Here is a 6,826-nt window from a genome sequence, read left to right on the forward strand (position 1 = left end):
GTCACTAATTCCACTAAGAAAAGAAAAACTCCAAATGTAGATTATTTTGTGTTTTTTACTTCCTACTTGTGTTTGAATCGGACTTTAGTGAGAATGTTAATTTCCAAATGTGTTTTTATTCCTCTGTGTTATAAGAAAACATAAATATGATGAATTTGTTTGAAATATTAATATCAATACCATTATTTTGAGACTGTATAGCTAGTGGGTATTTTTTTATAATACCGTAGGCTCCTTAAACATTTGAGGGATCAAAATGACGTAGAGATCCCCAAATGTCTTTTCTCAGGCCTCTGCATGTGATAACTACATATTATATTGAACACAACAAAATATCTAAATATATCATGTGAGCAGGGCAGTACACAGTCTGAGACTCCAATAGTTCTTGGAGGGTGTGAAGAAGGATCTTGCGGGTTACCATGAAAAACACAGCAGAAAGATCCAGAAGGATGATGACAGAGGAGAGCGATGCAGATGCTGTTCTAACAGTGCGCAGTTCTGAATTGACTGAGGAGGACAATCTCAGTTGAGTGCAACCAGCAACTGATCAAAATCTCAACAAGTCAAAACTTTGTGTTCTGCTTCTCACAACAACAGAACAAGCTTCAGTTCAACATCATCGAAACACTGAAAGAAACATTGTCTAAATAAAACTGCTTCATTCAGATTATAGCTTCACAAATATAGTCAAAGCAGAATTTAAATATTTTGTTCATCTGAGTGTAAATATGAGTCTGTTTGCCTGATATGTCTGTTAGAAGCTTTGTGAAGAATACAACAATGAACTTTCAGTTATTGTTTTAAAAGAATATAATTTCTTTCACATGTCCAACAACAAATCTACATTTGGACTGTTCGAGACAGGACAGTCCGTCCCTCTTTTATAGCCTGTCAGTGTCCCTCTCTATGCAAAGTGAACCTCCTCACAGTCTGCTATAAAGACTTGATATCATGCTGTCAGCTGCAGCAGAAGAAGAGAAGCTCCATCAGGTCACCTTCAACACCAACCATGTTCTCTGTAGCTCTGCTGCTGCTGCTGGCTGCTGGATCCTGTGAGTCTCACTGAGGCAGAGACACTGACAGAACGCTCACACTGACTGCTCACTGTTATTAACCTCGCTCACTATTCAACATGTTTCCCTCCACAGGTGTGAAGTGTGAGCAGTTGATACAGCCAGCCTCTGTGACTGTGCAGCCAGGTCAACGTCTGACCATCACCTGTCAGGTCTCTTATTCTCTTGGCTCCTGGACAGCCTGGATCAGACAGCCTGCAGGGAAAGGACTGGAGTGGATAGGAATGAAACACACCGGAGCTTCATTCTATAAAGATTCACTGAAGAGCAAGTTCAGTATCGACTTAGACTCTTCCAGCAACACAGTGACTCTGAACGGACAGAGCGTGCAGCCTGGAGACTCTGCTGTGTATTACTGTGCCAGAGACACACTGTGACACACACCATCAGTAGAGCTGAACAAAAACCCCTCAGAGCCTGAACACGTGTAACATGAAGCCACCAGAGGAGGAGCCCTCAGACCAGAAATGATCTCAACACCAGCTCACTGTTACAGTCAAGAGGGAAAGAGTACTAAGATGTCATAGAAATATTCTTAACTTAATTCAACAGAAAGGGTTTTCACCAATTTAAACAATCTGTAATTACAATCACTGATACTGTATATCATTGTAGGTATAACATCTAAAAGGGATAGTAAGACCATTTGTTTTCAAAGTTTCTGATAATATAGTAGATTCCTTTCTATAGTAGAATGGGATCCTCTAAAAGACAATTCCTATTAAATAATGATTCAATAACATATGTAAAAGACAACTTTATCAGTGTCATAACTGGATTGGAGGAAGAATTCATATTTTAATCCAACTTCATGGTGATGTTATTTTGCTAAAACTATAAAAAAGTTTGTTTTTAGAATCTAAATGTTGTTGCTCAACCTTTTCTATGTGATTAAAACCCCACCTGAACATTTCCTCATCTTTTGGATAATTTCCAAGAACTCAAGTCAGCTGATTTCCAATCATCAGTATGTAAATGATCTGTGTGTGTTGCCTCATAAACCAGCAAAGTGTGTGTGTGTGTGTGTGTGTGTGTGTGTGTGTGTGTGTGTGTGTGTGTGTGTGTGTGTGTGTGTGTGTGTGTGTGCCACAAAGCAATGTGATCCTATACACTTCTGGGTTTTCTCACAAATTAAAAAAGCACTTTGATGCATCCTGTTGGAGCACCACCCAATTGAGTGGTGGGACGGTTCACTTCTGCTTCGCACGTCCCTTGATGACTGATGAGCTGGTCAAATCATAAGAAAAGGCATTCAAAGCACCAGGATAAAGGTTAAACAGTAATCTGTTTTAATGGTAAAATACAACAATACAAAAATACAGAGTACCCTGTAACAGAGCGCTCCGGGCTGAAATCTACCACTGTTGACAATACGTACCACGACAGCCAGTCAGAAAACAGCACCGTGTAATAAGAATATCATATTATTTATACACCCAAGAGGGGAGGAGTTGTGTCGGTTGCTCCTCCCTAGGGGTCCTCTTATTGGAGGACACACATATATAAACACACACATATTTAAGCAAACTCAATGTCTGGACACTGTGAACACAGGTTACTTTAATCCACATCAGATTTATATGTGTTTCCCATTAATCACCAGATAGTCCCTCATTATTTCTTATTCTTTTATTTTAAATAACATATGTCATATTTATAAATACAAGCCCCAAATTACATTAAATATGAAAAGAGAAACAAGCTGAACAACAATATTTGACCAGACACAGAGCTTGGCTGGGTGACTAGATTATTAGAAAGGTGAAATGTGAGAGGAGAATAAAGCACATTTCCTAAACACTACTATATATTGGGCTCTCGTCTTTCAATCAGAAGGTTGTGTGTTCGATCCCAGTCAACATGTCGATGTGTCCTTGGGCAAGATACTTCACCCTGAGTTACTCCCGATGGCATGGCCAACGGTGTTTGAGTGTGTATTAATGTTAGTTCCTGGAGTAAGGTACACTGCTCTGTGTGAATGGGTGAATGACATGCAGTATGTAAAGTGCTTTGAGGTCTCTGGTCATAAAGGCTGGATGAAGCGCTATATAAGTACAGTTACCGTTTACTATCAGAACAAAATTGTAAATTATTTATATTATAGTAAATGCACTTCCATAATGCTCAAACTGACATTATGCGAAACAGAGCATTGATACCAACATGAATTATGTAATATATATATATACACAGTGACTCTGAACGGACACACTGTGACACACACCATCAGTAGAGCTGAACAAAAACCCCTCAGAGCCTGAACACTTGTAACATGAAGCCACCAGAGGAGGAGCCCTCAGACAAGAAATGATCTCAACACCAGCTCACTGTTACATCATCAGGTTAAACATTTAGAGGTTATAATTACTGATACATTACTGTATGTATTCCCAAGACAAATTCAAATGACAAATTGTCGAACATTAAACTTTTCAAGTAGACCTATTAAAATAAAATCAGCTGAATTGGTTTCAGTAGATGAATTGCTTTAAATGTTAGAAGTGTAGCAGGATGTTTTCCCCACACAAATATCAATTAGTACAAGCTACGAGCCAAAACTTAAAATTTGTTGCATGTCAGGGAGGCGTGTGGCGCAGTGGATAGAGCCTTGGTGTTGGGATCAGGGCGTCACAGGTTCAAACCCCACTGCAGTCAGCATGTCGTTGTGTCCCTGGGCAAGACACTTCACCCCAAGAACCCACAGTATTGAGTATGTAAGTCACTTTGGATAAAAGCGTCTAATAAGTAACATGTAATGTGATGTCACAATTTCTCATGAAACAAATGCATTAATTGCTGCACCGATAGAAGTGACACACAACGTCAGCTTTAATAAAAAAATAATTAAAAGACATGGGATGCTGTATGTCTATTTCAAACCTAGCCTTCAAAGTGATATACAAAACTTAATCATAACAATTGTAATGCCTTTTTTCAATAAACAGCAGCAGTAATATGTTTGCATCGGAAGAAACTGAATAAAATAAGAAATGTAAATATAACGAAGCAATATAAGAATAACATTGATATCAGACAAGACAACGTTCAATCAGAAAGGAGGAGTCAATGCAAAACTCAGATATCTCCCCCTCTACTTATGTGACTGCAGAGAGGAGGACAGAGGACAGAGGACACACAGTTTAACATGATGGACTATAGGACAGGACTGCTGCTGCTCACTGTCTGCTGGGCAGGTCAACATCTTTACTGATCTTTATCTAACACAGCTTCTAATTGTGTCAACAGCTTATTTCACCAGATGTGTTTTTATCCTCTCTACAGGTGTTGGTGGTCAGACTCTGACAGAATCTGATTCAGTGACTAAAAGGCCTGGAGAATCTCACAGATTGACCTGTACAGCCTCTGGATTCACATTCAGTAGCTACAGCATGGCCTGGGTCAGACAGGCTCCTGGAAAAGGACTGGAGTGGATCGCTTATATCAGCGGTGATGGCAGTAGCTACATCTTCTACTCTGAGTCAGTGAAAGGCCGCTTCACCATCTCCAGAGAAAACAACATACAGCAGGTGTATCTGCAGATGAGCAGTCTGACGGCTGTAGACTCTGCCGTTTATTACTGTGCTCGATACACACAGTGACTGAAGCTGGTTGAGCAGCTGTACAAAAACCTACAGACCTCATCCTTGATGTGTTGGAAGAGCACAAAGAGCGTTGACTAAATCTTTCCTTGTTGTAGCTTTTATGAATGAAAAAAACAGATGCTTCGGAGCCAAGTTATAAAACACAATAATAAAAAAGAAATGTCTTTAAATAATAATTTCCTCATAAAACAGCCAAGGACAGAAATAATCATCTTCTACCCTAAATGTATGTTTCATGTATGGGCAAAAAGAAACACTAAATGAAGACATTTCTGTCACATTACTCACATTCAGTTGGAAGTGCAGCAGCCTCAAGTGTTAATCTCACTGCTAAAATAAATTCATGATACACAGAAGGAATAATGGCTGTTTGTTCTTGTGATTGTGCAGTGTGGTGTAAGCTGGATAAATAAATCATTCTGCAATAAGACAAACTTTCACTTTCTGGGAGAAAATCTATGTCTTCCTGAGTGACATGTTGCTGCAGTAATCCCCCTCACTGAGGTGACCTATCATTTTCAAATGAAAGTATGAGACTGACAGTGAAGCTTGTTTTGTATACATTAAATCACCCACCACACTGTTAGTCTGTCAGAAATGCAAATACCAACAAGTAAAAAAGAATAAACAACATCTTATTTTTGGGTCTGTTATGGAGCTTCTCTCATATTTCAGCACTCCTCGTTCTCTCACAAATTAAGTATTTATGTATCAACACTGCGACCCCGCAAAAAAATGCAAATCCCAACACACTGATGGATAATCCCCACCCATTCTGCATGCACGATATATATCCTTCATACAGCCTCTGTTGTTGCAGACTCTGACAAGTTCCCACCATGACATTAGTACAAAGCGTGGTCCTCCTGGCTCTGGTTTCAGGTGAGTGAAGTCGGTCCAGCAGAGGAGGAGAAGAGCTGCTGGTTCCCCGTCATCTAAACTCTGTGTCTCTTTCAGCGGCTCAGGGCCAGTCCCTCACCTCCTCAGAGCCGGTGGTCAGCAGAGCAGGAGAACCAGTCTCTCTGTCCTGTAAGGTGGAAGGACTTCCTCTGACTTGGCTGCACTGGATCAGGCAGAAACCAGGGAAAGGACTGGAGTGGATCGGACGCATTGATAGTGGAACTGGAACCATATTTGCCCAAAGACTGCAAGGCCAGTTTTCCATCACCAAAGACACTTCCAAAAATGTTGTGTACTTTGAGGTGAAGAGTCTGACACAAGAAGACTCTACCACGCTGTACACAAACTGAACAACACTGATCCCTGTCTGAAAACCACTGAAGCATGTCAGGGCTGTGAAAACACAATTCCCATTGGATGATCACCAGCTGATAATGAAATGTATTTCATTTAGAAAAACATGTGTGTTATTGCGTAGAGAGTCATGACTCACAGCAATACCTGCATTTTTGAAAGGATAACCCTGTACAACATACATTTTAATCCAGTGAACACTTTGGTTTAAAAAGCTCTGTATAATACATAATTATGTTCTTACTGAAATAGCATCTAATCATTTTGAGAGTTTTAGGATATTTTTTTACAATAAATCAAATAATGGCAACACAATCTTTGCTAAATCAACTATGGTGACTCTTCTACATCCTTAGAGACTTTTTCTGCAGCCTGAAGAGGACACTGTTGGGTTTTACCGTGTAACTGTAAGAAGTACAAGGATATGAATCACCAACAAAGCCAACAAATACTCAATAACCGAGTTACATTTTATGGAACCATGGGTCATTTTTTGGCATGGATAAAATACTTCAAAACAATAAGAGAACATTACTCTGAGTTTATGGTCAGATGTCAAATAGAAGGATAAGTGAATATAAAAAAAGACCGATAATTGAGTCAATTAGATCAAACTACAAGTCCCTGCATGAGCCCCTCCCTCCCCATGCTATCCTGATGCAAATCTCCAGTGTGTGCAGAGTTCTTCTGTCTGACTGCTCTGTACTTTGTGTGGAGCATCAGAGGTCACATCTCCAGTTTCAGGATGATCAACACTCTCTCTCTTCTGCTGGTTGCTCTCTCTCTGCCCTGTGAGCTCTCCTGCTTCTTGATGTTTTATCTTTTATCAGACAGCATCCACTGATGGTCAGTCAGTGATTCAGCCCTGTGTTTGGTGTGTTAGTGATCATTTCT

At 39.9% G+C, this 6,826-nt stretch overlaps 1 gene segment (V, D, J or C); it reads left to right on the forward strand.

Moving 5' to 3' along the window:
- Positions 1–5,517: 5,517 nt before the first annotated feature.
- On the forward strand, positions 5,518–5,928 carry LOC307014381 (immunoglobulin heavy variable 1-24-like). The segment is given in 2 exons: positions 5,518–5,560; positions 5,636–5,928.
- The last annotated feature ends 898 nt before the right edge of the window (positions 5,929–6,826 follow it).

The sequence above is a fragment of the Notothenia rossii genome, assembly GCF_949606895.1.
Source record: "Notothenia rossii genome assembly, chromosome: 8".
NCBI classification, from domain to species: domain Eukaryota; kingdom Metazoa; phylum Chordata; class Actinopteri; order Perciformes; family Nototheniidae; genus Notothenia; species Notothenia rossii.